The sequence below is a fragment of the Coptis chinensis genome, chromosome 3, assembly GCF_015680905.1.
Source record: "Coptis chinensis isolate HL-2020 chromosome 3, ASM1568090v1, whole genome shotgun sequence".
NCBI lineage: Eukaryota > Viridiplantae > Streptophyta > Magnoliopsida > Ranunculales > Ranunculaceae > Coptis > Coptis chinensis.
Window position 1 is genome coordinate 63,187,513 of NC_141458.1, and position 25,724 is coordinate 63,213,236.

Genomic DNA, 25,724 nt, shown 5'->3' on the forward strand with positions numbered 1-25,724 from the left:
CTGAACTTTAAATCATCTCATCCCTTCTCTATCAAGAAAAAAGCTCATGAATCACAAGACACAGAGGAAGATCATGGGATACTCAGAAAATCCCCTACAAGTACCTTGGGTCATTCTTACCAAAAAAGGACCCAGAACAAGAAACTTTCTACCAAAAAAAGTGCATGGGAATTAGAAACTGAGAAAAATAACCTGATCCGTTAGATGCATCGGATGACAGGCAAGGGAGAAAAATGCAAGACTCCCTTGTTCAATCTACTATAATGAGGACAGACAGATCTCCTTTCGCATCACGAGTAATGAGAAAGCCCTATCCCTGCGGTTACAAACAACCAAAGTTTAGTATCTTCAGTGGCAAGTTAGATCCGGTGGATCACGTATTCAGATATCGTGTCACCATGGGACAATATGAAAGGTATGACCACGTCATGTGTCAAGAGTTCAAAGCTTCCCTGTCTAGATCTATGCTCTAGTGGTACCATAGGTTACCTGAGCGGCAGATCAGGTCCTCAGAAGAACTGTTTAGGACCTTCATAGATAGGTACTCTTGTAACAAGCACTAACCAAAATGGATTGATGCACTGTTCAACATCAAGAAAAAGAACGAAAAGGCATTAATGTCCTTGACACGCTCTCCTTTTTGTGTGTAGATGAGATGGTATATGGAATGTGTAGATAGATGATGGTCGTTGAACAAAATAGAAGCGTATCAAAACCTAATTATCCCTCAATAAGTAAATGATGAGTAGGGTATCATTCCACTTTTAAGTGTATATTATGTAAATGACAGGACTGGAAAGGGGGTTACTACACCAGAACTGTCATTTTCTAACAACCCAAAATTACCAATTATGTCACGGATATAGTTGTTACTTATGGAAGAAAACGTTAGTAAATATCGAGAATAAAAATTTGATAACTTTTTCTGCAGTGCCTAATGTATTTATCCGTTAGTAATGTTTCAATACAAACTAGATTATCCAAAACAGTAATTAAAAAAAAAAAAAAACAAAACGAAAAAAAAAGCCTACCCTTTTGATCACGCACCCATCTCCTTTCCCTTTTTTCTCTTTCCCAAGGCAAACCCTAACAATGGATTTTCAATCTCTCTCCGACTATTGTAATTATTCTCTTTCTATATTGCAATAATTAATTAGAAAAACTTAACCCTAATTGCCCAGACGAATTGGTAAGCTCACTCTCATTCTCGTTCTTCAATATGATCCCAAAAGCGCGCTCATTTCTAATAATTTCTTTCTTTGTTTTGTAACTTATGAATTGTTGGTCGTGGCTGACCTGCTGATATTGAAGAAGAATGTTTTATGGTCGTTTGAACAAGTTTTTGTTACCCAGATACTTCAAAGAAGAAATTTTGTAAGTTATCTTCACAATTTTTATGTTTTTGTTTGTTATATATTCCTTTCCTTGTCTCATACTCCATCTGTCTACTTGTTGAAGGATTTCGACTGAAATAATGATGGAGCAAAACTTCTGATTTTGTCAAAATTTCTCTTTTGCTGGTAAGTCTATTTCAGATATAAGAAACTTGGGCGTTAACTGTTTTGTGGTTTGATAGATCATTTGAAAAAGTTTTCTTTTTGTTTATATTTTCAATGACATTAATTTTTTGATTGTATTCTATGTATACTCGAATGATTGTAAACGAGAGAAATTTTATTATATTCCATACATACTGAAAAGGGCTCGAGGGTGAATGCTCTGACTAACAGATTTGGGTGGTACCGACTTTCTGATAGGGCTAGAAATGTCAAGTTGAGTTGGTTTTTTCTTGAGAATGATTTTCCATTTAAGGAGTCTATCTTCATATAAACCATTAGCTTCCTTAACATAAGAGGTTCTCCATGACAAACTGTAAGTCTTAGAGATGGGTATGTCATTTTAAAACAGTACCTAGTAAGAAGTTATGTACTTATGTCTCAAATGAATTCAATGGAAAGGGTTCCAAACCTTCTACTCTTGACCCATAGAATTATGGATTTCTTGGGTCTTTGCTAAACAAGGTGCCATTTGATCTAACAAAACCTGAACTCTGAAGCTGATAAAAATCAAGCTTAAAGCTAAAGCCATCACCGCCCTCTCAGGCACATAAGAGTGACTTGCTATCTCTTCTGTGTTTTTGTGGGTTGGGTGCTTTTATGGGTTGACTAGGGAGGCATAACCGGAGCTTGAATTAAGGCGAAGTAAGGACCAATCCAAGTTTTGGCATTACGTACAAGTGTTGGAACTATTGAATTAAAGCATGCTTTTATAACGTTAAGTTATATAGATTGGAATCTTTATTATTTGATGAAAGCTAAGGATCTTATGAGGCTAAAAAAAGCATTTAAAATGACTAGTTAAACACTTGATTGAGACATCTAGTTAATGATTTATTTCTTCGAAAGTTGATATCTATCATAATCCAATTAATTATGACTTGAGGTATCTGACAAGGATTAGAAGAACTATATAAAGTCTAATATCATGGTGATTTGTTTACATTGTTCTGCTGATATATGATTTAACAGGATGAAACTGGGCTTACACGAATTTACTACAAGAAACAGCCCATAGAGCCGGTTCAAGACTTCCCATTTATTCCGCTGTTCGTTCTGGACCAAGCTATGAACCTGTCTTTCATTGCACAGTTGAGATTTCAAGATGGAGTTTCACAGGAGAACCATCAAAGACCAAGAAGCAAGCTCAAAAAAATACTTCCATGCTTGGTCCACACTTAAAAGAATGTATGTACATCTTTTTTCGCCTTTTTTTTAATTTTGCGCAATTGATTATGTTTGAGGTGAGTCGTCAGAATGATTATTGTATGCTACAAACTTGAGTTGGCCTTTCCTTCACACGTACACTCTTCTTAGTTCGAGTGGAAGTAGTTAGTCGGAGGATACGTAATGTTAACCTGTACGTAGTCAGTTTTTTTCCATCTTGTTATTTTAATTTCAATTTTGTTACCTTTATGTTACTTATGTCGTTTTCATTTTATGTATGCTAGGTTCATAAAATGGGAATTGGATTGCTCCTACCATCTTTGTGATCTGCTGGCAGTGCTGGGTAAGTTACTGTATTAGGTGGCCCATGATTATACTTACTTTTGAATTACATGTGTCATCTGGATGTAAATGTCTTACTTCATTCCTAAGTATGTGTGAGCCAACTAAGTGTCAAGCTTTTTTGCACTACACCATTTTGCTTTGTGTCTTGGCATTCCTCTCTCCAAATTTGCTACTTTCATTCTATGAAGACAATGTTATTGTCGTTGGTTGATCTTCTTCGCTCATGTTGCGTCCATTTTCTTGTCTCCTCATTGCGGTAGATATTTAGTTCTTGCAGATATGCTAGTGGAATCACAAGAGAATCCATTCGACGGGCAGGAGGCAAAGTGGTAAGTTCGTAATTATTTTCATAATCTATGTTAGTAACTTAATTTGCACTTGAATAACGTTGTGAACACTACATCAATGGTCTGCTCCTTGTCTTCAAGTATAAACTCTAGTGACAATGATTATCCAAGTGCACACAAAGAGAAGCCACTATTTGTATTGGTAAGCAAAAAACTCTCCCACTTCTCCTGTTTCTTACGGTATGAGTAAATACTTTGATAGTTTTTTTCAATTATTTTACAAGTCATTGTAGTGAGAATTTTGTTTCCTCCAGATGATGCTGATGGAATTCTGGAATTTATCGAAATGAGCCCTACAAAGAATAGGCAAGAATCAATTGTCCCTTTTCTTGAGATTACGGTATGAGGCGAGTAACTACTTCTAAGTTTCATTGCTTGTTTGCCTTGACATTTTGTACTAATCAAATGTCATTTTGTAGGCTCACAACGAGTAGCCCTATTCCATTATGCTGCCTCAATTCTATTTTTGATCCTTGCAATTTTAATATGTGCAATTTTAATATGCAATGCAAAACTAAGGTAGATTCCAAAATCTGTCTTTTAACTATGCTACTTATGAAGTGGATATAACTTTATGTTGTTGAGTACTTAAGTTTTTTAACAAATGTTTTCAACCATTCTATGGTTTTAAATCTAGATTTACATACAAATGACTTTGAATTGTTTTCCATTTTTTAAGTAGTGGGCAGTAGTGTATCTTATTTATTTGTCTTGTGTCTTAGGCCAACATTACAACAATGTGGACAATACACTGAGCTTACGTTCGTTTTAATTGCATCACTTGCACTTCACTAAGAATAATTAGCTCATGCATGTATTAAACATGTGCCCCTTGGCCAACAAGCTTGACGTGTCGATATCGTTAATGGCATCATCTCGCATTTGGTCATTGTTGTAGGCTCTATCTTAAAAAGCTAGTTTATTCCTCATGTTCTATGTTATTTAGGCCTGCAAAAAATTATTTTTGAACGCCAACATACTTGACCAAGGCAGTAATATTATTTTTGAAGGATATGCAAAAAATGACCCTGTTTTTGGTCGGTTTACGAGTACTGTTTTTTTGGTTGCTTTCTCTTCAATTTCAAAGTGAAGATTATAGGATCAAGTCAATGGGTCCATTTGGCAAAAGCTCCAACTAAAGGAAGAAAAAAATATTTTGACGGAAACTTGGGCACCTTGACTGAATGATTCCATTTGCTTATGGTAACTCGAAGTTAAACATTATACTTGTAAAGTACACTAATACTACTTATATATATTCTTACATTTATAACTCTTTTGCTATTAGTTATTAATAATGACAACACAATTTCTGGTTTTTGTTTCCTTCATTTGATCAGGAGGCGTTAGTTACTGTTCGACTTTGTAAAGATGATCAAGAGAATACATTTGCTATGCTTGCTTCTAAGCCTGGGAAACATTTATGTTCAAGTAATTGATAATGAGAACCATGTGCTTGTTAGGTTTGTCAATATATGTCTACCTGTATATGGTAGAAATGAATCAAGGAAAAAGTAGGAAAACTCATTGTGAGACTTTGTTTTTGTTTCAATGTACATTGTGATTTGGATTGGAGGATTTGTTTCTTTCTATGTAAATTGAGATTTGGATTGGTGGTTTTATTTCTATAAAGTTTAATTGGTTATTGGTTTTTCTTGTTATTCATTTGTTGCTTGAGTTGTTGTGTAGATATTTATGTGAGATGGAATACTCAGATGTAGTAGAATTAGATGTGCAGGGTGGACATTATTTGACCCAGGATTTTTTTTTTGGTGGCTACAGTTTACTAATGGATATTTCCGTTACAAACAATAGTTAGCTATCTGTTACAAAGAATTTTAGTAACGGATATAACCGTTACTAAAATTATTATTAGTAACAGTTATACCCGTTACTATTTTTGGCCTAAGTGAGAGTGACGCCCCAGAGCTAACGGATATAACCGTTAGTAAAAATATAAGTAACGGATATAACCATTAGTAAATACCTTTTATGGTGTAGCGGTTTGAGGGATTAAAAACTATGATTATAGATATTGTAGATTCTAATGCTAAACTAAACTAAACTAACTAAACTATTAAGAATTTATAAGAGAGGGAATTCAAGAGATTAGAATCAATCGATACTTTTGATCTATGACCTTATGCTTCATGGTTGTTCTCATAAGTAGACTACAATTAGGCAATCGAGCGAGTGTCGATGCCCTCTTGGACGAAACATCGTTAACGAATAACTCTACTCAAGGTTGTTCTTATGTTTATGTTATTAATATCTTATTTCCTTTTATGTGAGCTTAGGTAGCTATTCAATGAATCACCATTTAAGGCAAACACAAGGAATACTTCCCTTACTCTAAAATAATACACAACTAGAAGAAAAGTAGAGAATAATAGTATAATATTCAATTACAATAAATAAAACCCTATTCTAGCATTATATTCAATTACAATAAATAAAAGCATGTCACTAGTAAATATTCAATTACAATAAATAAAATCCTAAACTAGCATGATATTTGATTGCAATAAATAAAAACCTTAATCTATACTTCCATCCCCTGGTCTGGGAAATAGAACTAATAACTAAAAACATAAAGAACTAACTTGATTGAAGAACACCATGAACCAGAAGAATCATTAAACCTTAAGCATCGGCTTCATCTCCTCCCTTGAAGGAGAAGATTAGCCTTCTATAAAGAAGGAAGAACACGAAGAACGAGAAGAAGAAGAGTCGAAGAACATAAGACTAGAAAGACTAACTTATTAAGACTCGGCTAGTTAAAACCAAATCTTTTATTATTAATCTCTCTCTACCTCAAGTTCTGGAGACAAGAATATAAGTGAATTGGCAAATTACATGAGGCACTTAGGTCCTCTATTTATAGGGGTTACAATGAGTTCTAGAAGCATTCCAAACTGCCATTTGTTTCCTAATACAAATCAACTTATTTCAGAGTCCAACTTCGTCTCCAAAACTGAGAAGGAAGTGGATACAGTGTCGTTTCATGCATCTGGACGCACGATCCTTGTGTCTCAGACGTGAGCATTGTGTCTGGATGCACGATCCATGCGTCCCAGACGCGAAAGTCTATTTTCCCTCTTTTGCTCTATCCTTCTATCCTCTTTTGCAGGCTTTGGTCCAAGCAACGAATCATTTGGCCTTGGGCTTTCAAATAGGCTTCAAAATAGGTCCAAGTCGCATCTTTAATAACTTAAATTCCTTGGCCTTCTCCATGATTGTCCACGGGCTTCCCATGTGATCCTTAATGCTTCGAATTGTTCTGTTTTACCCCTTTTTCTCTAATATTCCACAAAAGTCTCTTTTTCACTTGTAGAATCATAAAACATAACTTACAAGCACTGTTAGTCCACTAAGATGGCTAAACAAGAGGTATAATCGAGGGTTAAAATGTACCTTTTGAGCACTTATCAGTCCTACATGTAACGATTCATGGAAATTTCAATCTATATAGAATCTTGTGATGAACAGACTGCTATAATAGCCTTCAAACAAGGGTTGGACAAAAACAATGCCTTATTCGGGTCCCTCTCCAGGAAACAACCCCGTGATTTAGAGGAACTCTTAGACAGGGTTGAAACTCATGCAGGGTGGGAGGAGGATGTCCTGAACAGGCATCAGGAAGCAAAAAAGACTAATCGGACAACCCCTGTGGTCCCACGTGAGGGGAACAACAACTCTTCACCTCAAAAGCCAAAGAGAGACCGTCATCGTGGTCGCCAAAGAGCTGAATCCCCATCCAAGGGATGAATGCCCAGAGGGCAGTACCAAAATGTGGCCAGTAATGTAGATGTAAAACCACAAAAGAAGCCGTGGATGGAAGGAGCTGAAGAAGCTCTTCCCTTGATGGACAGAAACTTTGCCCCTCTGAACAAAATGCCAGACGAGGTCCTGGACTCGATCAAGAACCAGAGTTACCTCAAGTGAGCAGCTCCACTCAAGCTAGGCTCCCTGGGTACCAGAGACTAGACGACCTAATGTAAGTTCCATAAGAGTAGGGGTCACAGTGCCAGAGCCTGTAGGACCCTGAAAAATAAACTACAGGATCTGATTGAAAGGGGGTATTTGAAGCAGTTCATAGCGCACGAGTAGGCGAACGAAGTACAGCCCGAGGAGATAAGCACGTCAGTTCAAGATCCCCCAGGTACTGGACCACTCAATGGCCGGCTCCAAATAAATATGATTTCAGGAAAGGCAAGCCAATGAAGTGAGCAAGTTACTGAAAAAGGTGCCCGATACCAAATGTGTGTCGCCAAGCAAATGAGGATCATGAACAGCGAATTGACTATGGGTGCTCAAGTTAACGCGTTACCCCACAAAGATCCACTCATCCTTTTCACTGAGGCCGACTGTCTCAGCATCCAGAGTCCACATGAGGATGCATTGGTTCTCATACTTCCTTTTGGAGATTACGATTTACACCGCATACTGGTTGATCCGGGAAGTTCAACAGATGTGTTATACTATGACACATTCAAAAAATTGCAGATTCCTGACTTTGAGATGGTCGCCACCAACTCCAACCTGTATGGATTCAGTGGAGACAAAGCTCTAATAGTTGGGGAGATCCAGCTACCCGTAGCTACTAGTCTGGTAACCCTCTTCATAAATTTTGTGGTGGTAAAAGCTAACACACCCTATCATATGATCTTGGGCAAGACTTGGATACATAGACTCCACGATGTTCCTAGCACCTATCACCAATGTCTAAAATTCCCGCATAATGGGAAAATTGAGACAATCAGAGGAGATCAGGTGGCTGCCAAACATGCTATGCTCTGGCGACAAAGCAGTCCCCACTCCTTTTTGAACCAATGGAGGTGGGGCAACCTGCCAAATAGCAATTACAGTTGGATCCCCCTCTCTCGAACCTGGTCCTAAGAGAAAGGGAGGATCCCCCCTCACTGGAGCCGTTAGAGGAAGTGGAAATTGTGGGAGGAAGCTCTCCAAAAACCACTTTCATCGGCACCTTATTGAGTTCTGAAGAGCGCCAAGCTCTAATACACTTCCTCCGAGAACACAAAGACGTGTTTGCTTGGTCATTCGAAGAAATGCTAGGAATTGACCCCCATGTGGCATGCCACCGGCTCAATGTCCGCAGTGATGCAGTAGTAGTCAAGCAGAAACCGAGAAAAATAGTTGCTAACAGATCTAAAGTAGTAAAAGACGAAGTTGAAAAGCTAAAGGCAGCTAATTTTGTTAGGGAAATCAATTTCCCCACTTGGATTTCAAATATTGTCCCAGTACGTAAGAAGAATGGGTCATGGAGAAGTTGCATCGACTTCACGGATCTGAACCGCGCGTGTCCAAAACACAGTTACCCTCTGCCACTGATTGACAAATTGGTGGATGCAACGGCTAGACATGAACTGTTATCTTTCACAGATGGGTCGTCTGGCTACAATCAGATCCTATTGCATGAGAAAGACCACAAGCATGCTAGTTTCACAACCGAGGATGACCTGTACTATTATCAGGTCATGCCGTTCGGACTGAAAAATACAGGAGCCACGTACCAATGTTTGGTAAAAAAAATGTTTGAAGGATTGATAGGCGACATTGTGGAGGTGTATGTAGACGATCTCTTGATCAAAAGCCTAAAACGTGGAGATCACCTCTCCCACCTGAAATGTGCATTTGACATTCTCCGAGAGTATCGCATGAAACTCAACCTTGCGAAATGTGCTTTCGCTGTCTCATGAGGAAAGTTTTTAGGGTATCTGGTTACTAAGCGAGAAATCGAGGAAAACCCAGATCAAATCCGAGAGCTCATAGAAATGCCTTCACCTAAAAACATGAAAGAAGTTCAAAAAGTTACAAGCAGGTTAGCAGCTCTGAACAGGTTCATCTCTAAGAGTTCAGATAAGTGCAAAACTCTGTTTCAGTTACTTGCGAAAGAATACCTCATTTGCATGGACGGAAGAATGCCAAAAAGCATTCGATCAATTCAAAACATACTTGGGGGCACCACCAATCCTTTCCAAACCAGTTGAGGGAGAAGTTTTGGGTCTTTATCTCTATTCATATGACTACGGTATCAGTTATGTAATGATTTGTGTGGACGAAAAGAAGGTTGAGAAACCTGTCAATTTCTTAAGCTGAACGTTCCTACCAGCAGAGACAAGGTACCCTAAACTCAAAAGAGTCGTTTTATCCCTTGTTTTTGCGGTGGAAAAATTACGACCATACTTCCAGTCCCACACTATCAGAGTAATCACAGAGTACTAGTTACGATCAGTTTTGGAAAGGCCGAACATGTCAGGAAGGTTATCTAAATGGTTCATGCAACTGTCAGAGTATGATATTATCAATGTCCCACAAATTTCAGAGAAGGGTCAGGCACTAGCAGAATTCTTGGAAGATTTCCCAATGACCTACACTGGGTACGACTCAACAATCCCCAGTTTAGATGATAGCATCCTACTTGAATTCCTAAACACCCATCCAGACCCTTGAGAGTCGTGCTCTGGATGGCAACTGTTTGTAGATGGATCTTCAAACGACAGAGGCACAGGAGTTGGAGTTGTGTTGGTTACTCCTGACAACGTGTGACTGGAGAAATTTATCTAGTTAGGTTAGAATGCCTCTAACAATGAGGTGGAGTATGAGGCGACACTTGTTGGACTCACAATGGCTCTCGACCTGGGCCTAACACACCTCACAGTTTTTAGTGACTCACAGCTGGTTGTGTTTCAAGTTGATGGAGGTTATGAGGCCAGGGATGAACTAATGGCTAAATACCTGGAACTGGTAAGGGTTCTTTAGAGCAAGTTCGGGCATATTTAGTTTTATTAGCTGCCTCGATTAGAAAATCAAGATGCAGATGCTTTGGCATATGTTGCATCAATGTTGGGCAACAACGAGTCTCCCTCCATCCCTATAGAGTTCCAAGACAAACCTAGCATCCAAGCCCTCACTGTTACAACAATTTGTATTATTCCAACCACCACACCAAACTGGATGGATCCATACAAGTCTTACCTCAAGGACGGAACACTCCCGGAGGATAAGAACATAACAAGGTGTCTTCTTGCAAAAGGACCAAGATTCACCCTCATTGAAGATGATCTTTACAAAAAGTCTTTTCTGGGACCTCATCTCCGATGTCTCTCCCGAGACCTCGCTGAACAGGTCATGTGAGAGGTTCACGAAGGAATTTATGGAAACCACACTGGGGGCAGAACACTTGCTCTCAAGATCCTAAGGCAAGGGTACTTTTATTCTTATATGCAGAAGGATGCACAAGTTTTTGCCCACAAATGTGAAAAGTGTCAACGACGTGCTCCGCGTATCCATGCTCCAGCAACAGAGCTGCACCTATTGGTTAGTCTATGGTCATTTGCACAATGGGAAATTGATATTGTGGGACCCTTGCCACCCGCTCCCGACAATGTCAGATTCTTACTAGTTGCAACGGATTACTTCACCAAGTGGATAGAAGTAGTTCCCCATGTTTTCATTTGGGAACATGACATCAGAAAGTTCATTTGGAATAACATTATCTGCAAGTTTGGCATACCTAAAGTTATCATCTCAGATAATGGGCAACAGTTTGCTGGCGGATTGGTCACTGAACTCTGTGGGGAGTTTCACATTACCCATCTTTTCTCAACTCCAAGGTATCCACAAGGCAATAGCCAGGCTGAGGCCTCCAATAGGGTTATCTTGGATAACATGAAGCACAAATTAGATGACGCAAAAGGTTTATGGGTCGAGGAACTACCTAAGGTCCTATGGGCATACCAAACTACACCCAGATGATCGATTGGTGAGTCCCTATTTTCAATGACCTACGAAACTGAAGCTGTCATACCTCCCGAACTGGTAGCTCCCACTCATAAGTCAGACATTGTGCACACCCTGGACAATGAGGAATTATTATGCAGAGAAATGGATCTCTTAGATGAAAAATAGGAAGGCGCCACACTGCACTTGGCTACCAACCAGCAGATTCTGAAAAGATCATACGACAAGAGAGTCCGAATTCGAGCTTTCAAATCTAGCGATTTGGTTCTGCATGAGATCCTAGAGCATAACGGCAAGCTTGAGCCTAACTGGGAAGGACCATACATCATTGACAAGGTTGGCTGAACTGGTTTTTACTACCTACGTACTGTTGAAGGGGACATTCTTATCAAACCATGGAACGCACAGCACCTTCGCAAGTATTATCAGTAAATTATTATTTCATGCTCCTTTATGCATTGTTTATTCTCTCCAGTTATCAATAAAGTTCCTCACCTTTCAATCAAATTTATTCCTTGTGTCAGTTCTTTATTTATTATCTACAATAGACTAAGCCTTTAGGGAATTATCTTCTCACTATCTTTTCAAGAATATTGTACGCCAATTTGCTTTGGAACCAGTGATACTGAGTTTAGGGAAGCTGAACTATATGCCAGTTCCTTTCTCATCCCCATGCAACCTGAACTATACGCCAGTTCTTTCAGACTGAGATTATCTTCGATGGGTTAAGCCTTTAGGGAATCTAACCACACTAACTGTTCAGTAAATTGTATGCCGGTTTGACTTGGAACTAGAGATAGTGTTCTTGGGAGCCTGAACTGTATCCAGTTCCTTGAGCTCTCATAACTTCAAAAATAGGGGTTGCTGGGAAGATCTGGGTTAGATCTAGATCCTAGCACCCAATTGTTGGCCTGGAATTATATTGACATGATTGTGCTGAGGAAGACTCCCCCACTATTGTTCTGGCGATAACCTATTTATTTTTTAAATAAGCAAGACTTATCGTTATTAAACACAGTGTTATGCTCAAGGCACCCAGTTACTTTCGCAAAGACACATGGCTCCTTGGGACGATGTGTCTCTAACTTTCAGTCACGATTAACTTGGACGGCTCCCATGATATCCTGATCAGATTTTGGTTATGCCTCATTTTAACCTATTTAGCCTATTAGGATCACCTATTATTGTTCTAAATGAACTTTGGGGGCTTCAAGGGTAGAATATGCATAGTAGTATATGCTATGTTATATGATATATGACATAGAATGTTTTAAATGCATGCATAAACTAGAAGAGCTGTAGAGCTCAGTAAGTAAATAGTATGTGAGCTACATAGCTCAATATTACAGACCCATAGAAAAATTGTTTCAAAATAAATGTTTTCAATGTTTTCTAAATCATGAACTGAATAACTAAGTCTTTACTTAGCCTATTGAGTAGGGGTGGAATTGAACTTCGGTTCAACATCAGTACTTGCTGCTGCACCAACATAAAGAACTTCTGGACCACTCTCAGGAACTTACCGTATGGTTGGACTGGCTGGGACGGTTGAAGGATGAACAGAACATTCACCTGAAACTGGCACAAGCAAAAAATGAAGCTGAACGGGAGACATGTCATCATTGGTGTCTTTTTCAGAGGATGAGGCGGCATCGAGCATAAGTTCATTCTGAATCGTTAAGATACTGGTATTCAGATCAGGAAATAAGATGAAAGGGTTGGTCACCCACCCCTAATCATCCACCTGAGAACCATACCCAGTAGCCTCAATAGCCTCCTCAAACTTAACTTGTTTGGCTACATTGAATGACTCTTCAGAAACATCAAGTACTCTCAGAGCAAAACAAATGGCATTTTCAGCTGACCTCTTCTTTACCTCCTTCACCACTTTCGAATAGAACTCAGAGGTCTCTGCCAAGAGATCACCAGCCTTCTTTTCAAAACATAGACGCTTCTCCTTGAAAGCCCTCTCATAGCCTGTCATGACTTCATTTGCATGAGTAATTACTTGGCCAAGGGTTCTCATTTCAGTATTCCTACGGTGAAGCTCCCCCTAAACTTGGTCATTTTTTGCTTGCAGAGTGGTGAATTGAGAACGCAGTTCCAAGAATTTAACTTTCCAAAAAGTAGCCTCGGCAGCTCCCCTTTGGGCTTTGTCTAAAGAACTTCAGATGTTAGCAATGGTCTTTCTCATGTTCTTGAAACCAGTGTCTAACTTTTTCTCTCTAGCCAAAAGTTAGTCTACCTGGGTTTGTAGTTCCTCAGCCCTTTTCTCAGCAGCCTCTCTTGCCCAGTTCAGCTCGCCAGTGGCCATGTCATCGGTAGCTGCACTGGCTGAGGTCGCAAAGATTGGTTCTTTCATAGCCAAGAAGTATTCACCAACTGAAAAATAATATAGGGTGTGTAAGTAACACAATGAGAGAAATAAAATATTATACGGAGAAGGAAGTCTTACCTTGGCAAGATAAACGACAGATCTGTGATATGACAGATCCAGACTACCGGCCATATTGGCTTCAGCTTTATCAACAGGAAGTCGCACAACTTCCAGAACTCCAAGCGCGATATCAACATCATTAACTAAGTGTTTGTTGGTAACGGGAAGCTCATCAGTTTGGCCCCAACGCCTCATCTCCACAATCATCTCCCTTTCAGGAGAATCTGGGGATTATGGTAGAAAGGAATGTCGTCACTCATCCTCCTCCTATCGCCAAATCCAGGAGGGGGGAGAGCAACAGTTACAGCAGTTGTCTCAGCAACGCACTTCCCCTTTCGGTCATCGGGGAGGAAGGATCAATAGTTAAAGGTACAAAGTCACCAGCCTGTTCAGAACCTATGGGAGGGTCTAGAATTGGTAGGGGTACAACTACTTTCCCAAAAGACTTACCAGAATGGGGAATAGTCACAGGAACCTTGAAAAGTATTTCTTCATTCACAGAGAGGGCGAAATTTCGTTTTCTTACTAGAAATAGCAACATCAGAAGCAAGAGCAGGATCAGCTCTCTTCAATTTTGAACAATTGGATGCACATACTTCCCTTTTAAAATTGCTAGCAGCCAGAAGTTCATGAGGCAGTTTAGGGCCCCTCCCGCCAGTGATCACACAATCATCACTGGCATCAGGCTCTTAAACTGAACCAGATGTTGCAGCATCACTGGAGATTTCCATAGAACTCTTCTCTTTGCGGCTTCCTCTCCTTCTAGTACTCAAAGAGGATTCATCCTGAACTAGAGGAGGAAGAAGTCTAGCATCCTGATCTATAGGAGGAGGAAGTACTGTGTGCCCAGAATTTATAGTATTTATCCCAAAAGGGGAAAAACCAGGGGTAAGTGCCAACAGTTCTTCAGCAGACATATTGAAATATTCAAAGAGATGGGTGGGGTCAGGAACTATCACCCAGGGCATCCTTTGATCCATGGGGATCTTCTTGATGAAGTCCACCAAAGCAGCATCAGTTGCAGTTAATTGGTTCCAGGGGGAAGAGTCATCTAAGGAAGAATAGTAAAAGAACTCAGTCGAAAAACTCTTATGATGATTGTAAAATTCACGAGAAAATAGACTTACTGGTTGGAGCATGAGTGTGTTTTCTAGGAACAGGAATCCCCACCGACTTACCATCATCATCTAGAGGACAAACGTCCCATGCATCACCCAATTCTCGAAGGTGGTGATCAGCCCAACCCTCGTCACTTTGCTTTCCTTCGAAAAAGACGATAGGAGAATTCTTGTCTCTGGTCATGAGGTAGTAGTAAGATTGGTCCCGAATACGGCGGACCTCATAAAAATATCCAAACACCCAACTATTCAGAACGAATCCATGTTTCTTGGCCAGTATGACAGTTCTGTAGAACAGGGGTGCTGCTTGACCCAGAGCAAGATTGAAGAGAATCAGACATTCTCTTAACATTGGGTAGAGGGGAAGAGTGAGTCCGGCCCTAAGTTGATCGATTGTGATAAGTGTTACTTCTTTGTAGGCCAAGTCATCAGAAAATCTCCCCCACTCAAGACCAATATCAGCAGGGATGTGAAATTTCTCTCGGTTCAGTTCCAGGGAAGAAAGATCCCCAAAGTTTATAAGTGGCCAGTTGGGATTCATGATCGGAAAAGAGAGAAAGTTTGGAGTTTTGGTTAAACCCTAATGGGAGGTCAAGGGGTTCAGTGTACAGGGAAAATATAGCAGAAGAGATAATGATGGCTCTTTCACCAGATCCTTTTTATACAGATATGATGGACGGTTACTATTAGCCCAAGCATTGCGTCTTTTCGGGATAGAACTGTCATCATTACCTTTTTTGAGAAATGGCGTGTCTGCTCGAGCCGTCTTTTCAGAGCCTTAATTAGTTGAATACGTAAGTAGTTCCAACAACTATTTATGAAAAAGATTTTCATGCCAAAAGCAATGTCGCTTCAAGTGCCCACATGCTAGATGGCACGAGAGGGGGCATCTGTAAGGGGGATTTCCCGTCATTGATTAGATGACACATGTATGGGAAATGACCCAGGACTATAGATGTCCAGAATGAGACGAGAACCATCGGATTAGTTCTGTGAATAAGCGATCTCGTGTTTATCATGAGTGTTTAGTAAGCACGTGCCAGACACGTGATTGACCGCCTCTAGGCATAACAGTTCTCCAAGTCGTTAGGAATTGATATGGATAGTTCCTGAGGGCGATCTTTGATGATAAGGAAGGAATCATAATGACATATCTTAAGAGTTACCTTTTAGATATAATCTTCCCATATACGATAGGATATTATGATCAACAAGGAAACCTACCTCTAATAAGATATGGTCTAGATTTAGACTTCCATAAGGAGAAGATTACTAATGGGAAGGCAGAGTCTAAAGGTGGAAGAGAACTCACAAGCGGTGAGGTTCACCCTAACCTTAGGACTCACAAAGCTCTTCCTATATAAACCATAGGGATTCGCTCTTAGGAACTACGCAAAATAGGGTTTGATTCTCCTAAATAAACAAGGAGATACGTAGGCAGCCGCCAAGTGGTTCAACCCTGAACTTTAAATCATCTCATCCCTTCTCTATCAAGAAAAAAGCTCATGAATCACAAGACACAGAGGAAGATCATGGGATACTCAGAAAATCCCCTACAAGTACCTTGGGTCATTCTCGCCATATTCAAGGAATACCCATCATACACTAACAGGTCATTCATGGCACATTTAATAAATACCTTGGATCATTCCCGCCACATTCAAGGAATACCCATCATTACACTAACAGGTCATTCATGGCACATTCAATGAATACCTTGGGTCATTCCCGCCTCATTCAAGGGATACCCATCATAACACTAATAAGTCATTCATGGCACATTCAATGAATACCTTCCTATCACATGACATCTCAAGTCATAATATATCATTACCAAATCCTGAGGCGTGGAGAGTTCTAAAGGTGTGGTCGACTCGTTAAAAATATTATTTTCAGCTCACTTACCATTGTACTAGCATTAATCATGCACAACAATTGATCACACGTGTAGAAAGTTATTTTCACGCATCAATGTAAATCAATCACGCATTTAAATATCATTGAACGCAACACGAATGGTTATCAATCAAATACAATTCAAACAGCCATAATCACGTACACAATTAAATACTAATATTATACTCATATAGTTATCACAAAAACTAAAATATAATATATAATATAGTGGTTGCACCTGTACATAAGGCTGCATACGTATCTAATCTTTTCAAGATTAGAATCAAGTCTTACGTAGCTCTTAACCAATAAATATCAACATCCTTGTATGTACATTTAAGGAAAATAATAATTTATACTATATAGAATCACATACAATAAGTTTCAAATACTCCCACAATCATATACCTAAAGTTTCATACCTACAGATACACTATGAACCTTTAAATCCAAAAACTCACAAATGGATATTTCTCTACTTTTGATTCTAAAAAAAACGAACTTATGAACCATGTCGGTTCAAAATAAAACCATAGTCTAAAAGTAGGATACAAACACTATATAAAACACTCAAGAAGAGTTTAAGAGACTCTTAGTTCATTACTAGACATATTTCCCAAAATAGGTTCATGCACATAAAGGATAACACAGAAGGTTTTCTAGCCAACTTGTCAATGCTATAATTTTTCCTACATTCATCCAAATGACATGTAACTTAATTATTTAGAAACTAGGGTATGTAGACCTACTTTTTCATGTAGAACTCGAAGTCCCAATCTCAACCCATCTAGAAGAAAACTTAGGTCAAAAACAGTAAAAATCTTACTTTTCAGCAAACTAGATTTCTGACGGACTATCTTTCGAATAGCACAACTCTTTCCACATGTATCCAAATGCAACAAGTCTTTTTGAGTTGAAAATCTAACACACAGAACTTACTTTCTTATGTTTTACAAAAATAATCAATCTCAGTCTAAATGTGCGAAAACTAGGATCGAACATAGTGCACAGAAACTGATTTCTAACGCACTATTTTTTGCCAATCAAACTTCCAGACATCATAATTAATTCCACAGGCTACGGAATGAGATGAGGCTAATTGGAATAGAAACCAAACTTCCAGATCTTACTTTCTTATGTTTTCATAAAAATCTAGTTCAAATTCTAACGAAATTAAAACTGGATTTGAATACAGTGCGCAGAAACTGATTTCTGACGCACGCACTATTTTCTGTCAACCAAACTTCAAGACATCACATCTACCTCCAAATACCTCGGAATGTGACGGGCCAATTGGGTTGGAAAGAAAACTCAGAAAACTCACTTTTTCATGTTTTGGTGAGAGTTTGAATCTAACCCTAACTATGTGAAAACTCAATTTCAATACGGGTACAGATCTTGATTTTCAGAAGACAGATTTCTGACGGTATCTTGTCGACTACCAAACTTTTCACACTCACAATAAAATGAAGAAAGACTTCTTGTTTTAGAAAGTATACTCAAGCTAGGAACATGGTTTTTTTCATGTTTTAACAAAGTCCATAATAAAACTCGAGCAACACACAAGATTAGCTCAAAATCAAAGTCAGGGAAAAACTAGGCTTGAACATAAGCAATGGTTATGTATATCACCAATAGTTATAACTGATAAAATTAAATTTAAACTTTTACTCCTACTTAGCTACATTATAATAGGAAGAAGTAAACTATAATTTGCATCTTTTGATATCAAAGTTCTACTCTCAATTATCATGCAATAAAACTAGAGTAAGAATTCGTTCCACTCCTAGTTACTTAGAAAATACTAATTCCACTAGTGATTAACAATTAAACAACATGAGAGTAATAATTCTAATATAGTAAAAACTAATATGAAATATATTATATATTAAACTATGACAATTAAATAATAAGATGTGAATAAGAAGAAGGAATTAGGGAGATTTAAAATCCACTTTGACTAATCCCTAACATACTAATATAGAGTTTGTTGCATTCCTGATCTTTATGTTTTCACACAAGGTTCAATCATAAAGGTTATGTCTTTTTATCCCTAATTATTCATGGTATCCCTAGCCAACTAATAATTAGCATGAGAGGAAGTTGAAATCCATTCTCATGGTGAATGAACTACCCTCTAGTCTTGGTGCATTTTACTTATTGCTAAATAGACAACCCTAGACTTGAAGCTCTTAAATACAACTATTCTATACTAACACATCAAGTCTTTATCAAAACTTCAATCAAACCCCTCTAATAGAGGTTTAGCTATGGTTAATTAGATTATCATGGAATAAATAATAAGAAGAAAAATACATAATTAAAAGAATATAAACAACTTGAATTGTATTAATGGTGGCTAGGCTAATAAAACATAAATTAGGTTAAACTAAATAGAAGAGGTAGGTCATCCTTAGAGTTTTGTCTGAGTCCTCTTTATATAGAAGAGGGCTAGGTTTACAATTTCGTGCATGGGCTTTGGAGCTATGTGTTGGGCCACTAAATCAAGCCCAAAACCTAATTACTTAAGTCCAAAAATGGTTTCTCTATTGGAAATTACTGTAACAACCTTTTAGTCCATTTTTACTCCTCTGATTGGATCAAGGACTGAACCATTAGAAATCTATTTTCGAGCTGGTCGTTTTGACATATAATAGGTCCAATTATGAAGTCTGAGTCCAAAGATACGACATGCGGAAGTTCTGTTGACTTTTATGCTCTATTTCTGTCCGCGTTGACTTTGACTTTTCAGCTTTGACTGGGCCTTATAAAAACATTTTCTCCTTGAAACTTGGGCTTTAACCATAGAACTTCTTAGCAACCAATTTTTTCTCATTTCTCTTGCAAAAGTGACATATTTCTTCACATAGTTGACTCCCAAACCTGAAATACACAAAAGTACGTAAATAGTACTAACTCTTATTTATTATAAACATAATTGGTCTAAATGTAATATTATTAAGGGGTTAAAACTACAGTTTTGGGCTCTTATAAAACCACCCCCAAACAACATTTTGCTTGTCCTCAAGCAAAGATGAGAAATTAAAATAAGTGACCAAAAATGGAGTTCTAACTAATCTTGTTTCGCCGAGTGCGATTGCATTGACCATATGCAATAAGGCCTTAAACCACTAGGATTTCCCTAGTGGACGAGTTATAGCCTCGTGAGAGTTTTACAGAGAAGATACTCACAAACTTCATTTATACTACAACGACTTAAAAATAAAATAAATGTTTCCTTATTTATTCTCAGATATCTATACATCTCACTAGCAATGAATAAAGAATAATTAATTCGAAACCTAAGCTAATACGTGCATAATAATCTATCATCTACAGATAAACATATATATAATGAACTATGTTATGAAATGCAATAACAAATCTGTTTATGAAACTTTGGAATAACGTCCTTAAGTAGGTCATCACAAATATGTCAAGACAAAACCACTATGATTTTTCCACTCAAGTTTCGTTCACTCCAGTGTGCAGTGGGCACACTTTTCCTCACAATCTCAATGACGTACAAGGGAGTCGAGGTCGATCAAACACATCTGCCACTTACTATCACACCAACATATTCCTAGAGAAAATAGGGTCTTCATATTATGTAACTAGAGAAAACCTTGTTCTTACTTTGTTTCCATCCTTAGCCATTTTTTTTTTTTTTTTTTTTTGGCTTTTGACTCCTTTGATTCTGTTTTTGGAGTTCTAACTTTTTATTTTATTTATTTATTTTCTTTGGATGTAAACTTTCTTTTCTTTTCTTATTTGAAGTAACTAACAAATTCTTGGTTTTTCACAGGTCTTTCTCTTTTCTTTTCTCCATTTCATCCTACTTCTCAGACTCATTAAAAAATGGGTAGGCTGATTTTATTTTTATTTTGTTTTTATAAAAGGGTAAAGGATTTGTGGTTTATGAAAAGGCTAAAGAAAGGCTTAGAGGGGCGACTAGCGGAAAATAATTTCATATAGGTTTGAATTTTTGGTTATATCGATCCAAAAAGGGCCTAAATTCTCGCTTAGGATATAGTATAGTGATCAAACAAGTGGACGTGTGATTTCTGTATTTGGAATTTACTTCTCCCTTGTGTCATTACTCAAATATTTAACTCATATAAGGCTTTTAGGCTATATTCTCACAGGATTTGTAGAATAAGTATTCTAGCCTAGATTTCAGAAACTTACTGTCAATACAAGCATAGATGAATATATTTATGGAAAGATGCAACGACTATTACCTACATATTAACCTAAGTTTCTAAAAATTATTCTAATTTAAGAGCTAACGTGAAACTTCTAGACTACTATCATCACAGAAAAAGAAACAATACCCATATTCCTAAGTGCATAGTATAAATACTTTGTATTAATATTTATTTATTTTATTTTCTTACTTGAAAGCAAAGTGCATATATATATATATATATATATATATATATATATATATATATATATATATATATATATATATATATATATATATATATCCTAATAGGTGCCTTAAATTCCGCGTGTTTTTATGCCACCCCAAAACAAAAACATATTTTGTCTTCAAAGTATAGAAATAAGAAGGATAGAAAATACCATAGAAACACGTGAAAATTTTAGAGCACCTGCAAAACAAATTCAGAACATACTAATATAGGTGAAGAAAAACAAACACAATTCCTATATGAGTTCCACCCGTTATGGAAATAACAAGAATTAAATTGCTTGGAACATAAGCAGACACTAATAAAAAGTAAAACTTACCTTATATCCAGCACTAAGCGTTGTCCTCCCCTCTTATAAAGAAGTGAGGTTCCTTTGCATCCTGCTAAGACATGATAATTTGCTAGGCCTCACGCCATTTATCATTTACCTTTTCTAACCTATTAAGCGCCACTTGGTCTGATGGGGTGTAATGGGCAACCCAATTAGGTGTACCCGCCACCCCGGCCAAATCATAGCACGAAAAGAGCGTATAATGCAATTGGTGGGTCGCATAATATCAACCCCAACCCAATTCGTGAAACGGGTACAGAACTCAGAAAAGAAACATAACATTATGTGGCAAACCAAGACAGGCATAAGAAGGTACTTATGTTTCATACTATGGGCTCGTGCTAAACTAGACACTAAGGTTTGGGAAAGTCATATAGCATATGTCCCTCAGCTAGCAAAGAAGACGTCACAAGTGGCGTTATTTACAGAAGAAAAATGTCATTCCCCTAAAATATTCAGCATAATAAAGAACATAATAGTGCCTAAGTTAAGGGACATGCTACCAAAGGCTACGTTATATTACCCTTGGTCCCTCTATACGAAAAGTCCCCACCCCATAAGTCTCATGGAAATACTCATAATTATTGTTTCATCATCAATGGTGATAGAGAACACTTGTTCCCCATCTGGTCGATAAAAGAACTTACAATTATCATAGAAATAAGCAGTATGTGTAGGAGAATAAGATTCATCAGCACTTACCATTAGAATCTGCCATCCTAACTACACAATCATGTTGCAAAACCAGAATTCATAGGTGTCACTCTCGAGCAATTCTTCAAAGGACTGCTCTGGTATGATTTGAGGAAATTTCATAGAAAACAAACACACTACTGAACTCCTGGAATTTACTGCAGAAAAACAAAAAAAATAGTACTGGATGTATGTTGAAGTAAGTAAGGCACGGCCTTCGAGAATGGCCTATGTCGAGGGTCGCTCTCTTCCGACAAAAAGAAAATTCTCGCGATCATGGAAATACAGTATGGCGTGCTCTATGTTAATGCAATATATATAAGGGTGTGCGCGCTCTGAGCAAGACTTGTGATATGAATTTGAGAGGTGCAAAGTGATGTACATGGCGTGCCATGTATTTATAGAACACTAATTTCTTAAACAAAGGTTCCCAAGGTTCCCAAATTGATAAGGAAAGAGATAGAATAAGAAAAGGCTTCTAAAACCAAAATAGAAACAGCTGAGAGCAAACTCTAGCACCAAATCTATATGGTTTTAAACAAGGAATAAAAATAACAATCTTAATGCTTCTAACCCTTGAGGTTGCACCAAATAACAATAGCTAATTCTAGCTACACCATATTAGCAGGATGCTCATATAAACTATAATCCTTAAGTATTGCAATATTAATTCTAAAAACATGTGGATACGGTAAAATACAGTGCTAAACATATAATGCCACCCCCAAACAAGTCGGAAGGGTGGGATTCATGAAAAATAGATAGCATGCGTAGACAAAAATTAAACCAACTTGAAATTCAAATAACAACCAACTTACATAGTCCAATATTAACTACTTAACTAACAACTGGGAATACTAATTCTACTGAACAGGGAAATTGTTCTTAAATAACAACAACAAGGAACTAGCCACGATAGGAGGAGGAAGGGATAAGAATAGGAGGTTGAGTGATCAAGAATGAAAATACCAAACATTCTACCCCAAAATAATTTTTTGAAAACAGGGTTTAGATTCCCGAGACTTACTAGACTAATGTTTATCAGATTTAAATATTTTTTTACTTTTTATGAATAAGGTTTAATATAACAGAAAACAATAAAGCAATAAGGACGTAATTCACTCCATAGAGAAACACGACTCAAAAATGAGAAAATATGCAAGAGTGGAAAACGTGAATTATGTTAGGTTTGTACTTAGGATCATGTACTTCTAGCCACACACTCTAAAGAGAGGGTCCGGTTACCTTAATGGTGCACTCCCATAATATAAGATTATGATGGAGTACACCGAAGAATAAAACGAGTCTTTTATAGTTAGATACTCGAGATTTTATCTAAAATATGTATTAACATGCAGTATACCATATATCAACAATCTAAAGAGTTGTGGGTCTGTCCATAAATAATTAACACATACTGCAAATCCAAATAGAATTAGGCACCAAGATTTCTTATGATGTGGCATAGCAGAATGAGAGTGAATACTGATGGATCTAGAACCTAACCTAGCATGCAATTTCTTATTTTTTCTCTAATGAAAGGGTGGCCAAGTGAATGATCATGAAAAAATGGATGGTTGTGGAAGATATGTGGGATATGGATAAGTTTTAGAAGGAAGAAATGGAAAAAATGAGAATGTGGGTTTAGCACAAAACTCATTGGTGGCGCGGGTAGGTTGGTATAATCACACATCTGAAAATGAAAGGGTCGGGTGGCTTGTCCTTGGGTAGTATTTTCTTACTATGAGGGCTTAGAAAATCATGAAGTACAGGAGAAGCAAGAGGCTCAAGTGCAAACTCAAGGCTCCTTTGAAAAGGTGGAGGGCAAAGAACATTGATGGAAGGTGAATGAGTGATAGGATGATGTGAAGTGGGTAAATAGTGCTCAGCTAGTGCTCTCAATTCTAGATCATCAAAAGCTTTGAGATATGCAAGACATTCCTCAATAGGTGGGTTAGAAGAATCACTGGGATAGCGGGTGAAAAATTCTTCTTCTGTCATGACGTCAAGGGATGAATGGATGCTGATAGGGGGGACTCGCGAGGTGGCAAAGAAGAGTTGCAAAAGAGTCGAAGGAAATCTTTCTTGATTTCATCTACGTCCAGGGAGTCATCGTCAAAGTCGGAACTTCTGAAGGAAAGGAATTGGTGCATCTGATTCTCAGGAAATGTGTTGTTGAAATAATCTTGAGTTAAGCTCTCGATCATGCTAACTTCTCCATCGATAGTTATATCGGGTAAATGTTGCATCATTTTGAAAACATTCACCTCAACAGAAAGGTGTCCAAAGGACATGGACATCGAACCATCACGACAGTTTATGAGCGCGTTGGCAGTTGCCAAGAAGGTACGCCTTAAGATGATATGAATATAGTCGTTAGAAACTTTTGTATCGAGGATAACAAAGTCAGCTGGGTAGTAAAAATCTTGAACTTTAACAAGCACGTTTTCAACAACACCCTTAAGATACTTAATAGAACTGTTAGCTATTTGCAACATCATTTTAGTTGGTTGCATCTCTTGTAAACCTATTTGTTTATATAGATAATAAGGGAGTAAGTTAACACTCGCCCCCAGGTCTAATAGAGTAGTTGTCGTGTGGGTATCCCCTAAGGTGCATTGTACAGTAGAACGACTAGGGTCCTTGTACTTAACAATTCCATTATGTTCAGATAAAGTGGATAACTATTTAGTTAAAAAGGCATTTTTTGGAATGTTTGTTTTCCGCCTAGTAGTGCACAGCTCTTTTAGAAACTTAGTATGTTGTGCTAATTTTTTAATAGCTTGAAGAAAAGGTAGGTTTATCGTTAAATTTTTAAAAACTTCTCTAATCTTATCAAAATTTGTATCCTTTTTTAACATAGCTAGTCTCTGGGAAAATGGTGGTTTCTCTCTATATTTAGCATATGGGTCAATAGGATTTTTAACCTTGGCCACTTTTTTCTTGGGTTGTGGTTTAACTGGTACCTCTACAGGGGTAGGATATTCAGTTTCTATTTCAGTATCTAGTAAATTTTCATTGGTAATGACCACTGGTGGTGTATCAATGGGCATAGTGACGGTGTTATCAACCACTCTGCCATAACGGAGAGTGGTGATGGTATTTAACTCACATACATTTAAATTTTCGTTACTAGTATTACCAGTTACTTCAAAGGCTGTGTTTGGCATTTTAGGATTAGGTATAGCTTGACCTGGAAACACACCTTTTGGTTGGGATTTATCTTGGGTTAATTGTTGTATGGATTGTAGAATCTGTTGTTAAGCTTGCATGTAGGCATCGAAATGATCCGGTTGTGAAGGTGTAGCGGCCACAGGTGGTATGACAGGAACTATCTCACGTTGATTATTAACGGGTGGGTTGTGATAGTTGTTATTAACCGGGACGATACCTCTATTATTATTATTATTATTATTATTATTATCACCTGGTCCTTGTACTTGTCTTGGTGGAGCTGGGTTATAGTTGTTTGCTGGCCTAACATTTTGATTATTAAACCCTGGAGGTGTTGTTGGTTGATTATTATGCCAACTAAAGTTGGGGTTTTGTCTCCAAGGTACGTTAGGAAGGCTATTTAAGGAGCAAACATTGTCCGGCTGTGCAGGTGGTTGTTCGTAGACGAGAGGACAATAGG

The 25,724-nt window shown here is 37.9% G+C and overlaps 1 long non-coding RNA gene across 11 annotated transcripts; it reads left to right on the top strand.

Moving 5' to 3' along the window:
- The first annotated feature begins 988 nt into the window (after positions 1-988).
- On the top strand, positions 989-5,066 carry LOC147510356 (uncharacterized). Of its 11 annotated transcripts, none has more exons than XR_015218794.1 (9): positions 989-1,189; positions 1,312-1,374; positions 1,459-1,520; positions 2,529-2,744; positions 3,008-3,066; positions 3,337-3,397; positions 3,497-3,557; positions 3,670-3,755; positions 3,835-5,066. It is a non-coding gene; the product is annotated as an uncharacterized LOC147510356 (long non-coding RNA). The 11 variants fall into 11 exon arrangements; XR_015218795.1 differs by having other exon boundaries at positions 4,503-5,066; XR_015218802.1 differs by having other exon boundaries at positions 990-1,189; positions 3,337-3,557; positions 3,670-3,934; positions 4,503-4,618; positions 4,756-5,066.
- Positions 5,067-25,724: the final 20,658 nt, after the last annotated feature.